We start from the raw sequence: 1378 nt of genomic DNA, 5'->3' as shown, positions 1-1378 counted from the left end.
ATGGGGGTTAAGGGCCTTGCTCAAGGGCCCAGAGTGGGGCAAATGAGGGTGGAGGCAGGTGTGGGTGCTTCACCTATCACACTCATATTTTTTTGATGTTGTAGCTACTGGGAGTTAAACCGGCGATCTTCCAATCATAGTCCACCTTCTCCAACCTCTGCGCCACCACTCCCGTTATTCACAGTACAACAACTTATTCACAGTTGTAAATAAACACTATAAATTTCATATGTGTCTTGGAGTTGCTCTTTCGGTCACAACTATTCTGGGTATTTGTAAGATCCTCACAAATAATTAAAATCAGAGAAATGGATGACTTCCATACCTACATCCATCCCCATCTGAAACTGGGGTATTGTATTTTATCAGTGTATAACAAAGACAGGTACACAGCTTTTTGTAGTTAATTTCTAATTTGATTTGAAGTAATAATTCTGAAATAATATTCCAGATCAACACAGTTAAATGTGTGTGTGTGGGGGGGAATAGTTATGTGAAATAAGACTAAAAAATATCAAAGTAAAGAAATAATAATGGTATACATCATCACCCCTTTCATTTAGATCCAAGCTTTTATGACCGCTGTTTGAACCATTGACCTTCCACAGCCACACATTCATGGAGGCCACAGAACTGGTTAAGATCCTACCATGATGGTGAAAATGTCCAGTTTTTTGTTTTTCTTCTATCCTCTTGGGTTTTCTGTTCTGGTTCCAAATGGATTTAAACAGAATATCTCCACTGTTAGACTCAGCAGGTTTCACTGCAACTATTACTACAGCATTTGATGAGCTTACATGAGGTGTAGGTAGTGACCATATCAATGCGCTAAAACCAGCTGAACGTGTCCAAGGAGCAGAATATTATACTTTGTCCTTGAACTGTAATCACTAAAAAGAATTTTAAATTCCAAATATCAAAATAGTTGAAAACACACAGAACAAAACAATAAACTACAAACTAAGTAAGTGTTTACATGAGTGATCTGGAGGAACTACTTTGTGGGGTGACTATCTATGCCTCACCTACCGCTATGGACCAGCCGCCCCTGACCAAACCTAAACATGATAAATGATATGTATGAAGGGCACAATGACAATGTAAAATGCTACTCTTACTTAGTGTTTTGAAAAATTCTACAAATAAAATCGAACTAAAAGTGATGTGGGCACAAGTGTTCACCTTGTTTATTTGGAAGCCACAGTCATTATCATCAAAACAACATAATTAGTTTGATAGGATCCACCTGTATGTATGTATGTATCCTTTATTTAACCAGGAAAAATAACTCATTGAGGTTAAAAACCTCTTTTCCAAGAGTGACCTGGCCAAGACAGCAGCATAAAACATACAACAAATCCAAAATACTAAACCAAAT

General features: G+C 37.4%; 1 protein-coding gene across 1 annotated transcript in view; it reads right to left on the bottom strand.

The window, feature by feature from the left end:
• The window catches only part of srrm3 (serine/arginine repetitive matrix 3), a 114009-nt gene that overhangs the window by 35525 nt on the left and 77106 nt on the right, over positions 1–1378 (bottom strand). The window lies entirely within an intron of this gene.

Source organism: Nematolebias whitei, chromosome 14, assembly GCF_014905685.2.
Source record: "Nematolebias whitei isolate Nwh7 chromosome 14, NemWhi1, whole genome shotgun sequence".
In the NCBI taxonomy this organism is placed as follows: domain Eukaryota; kingdom Metazoa; phylum Chordata; class Actinopteri; order Cyprinodontiformes; family Rivulidae; genus Nematolebias; species Nematolebias whitei.
The sequence above is the reverse complement of the archived record's forward strand: the minus strand, read 5'-3'. Positions and strand labels throughout refer to the sequence as shown.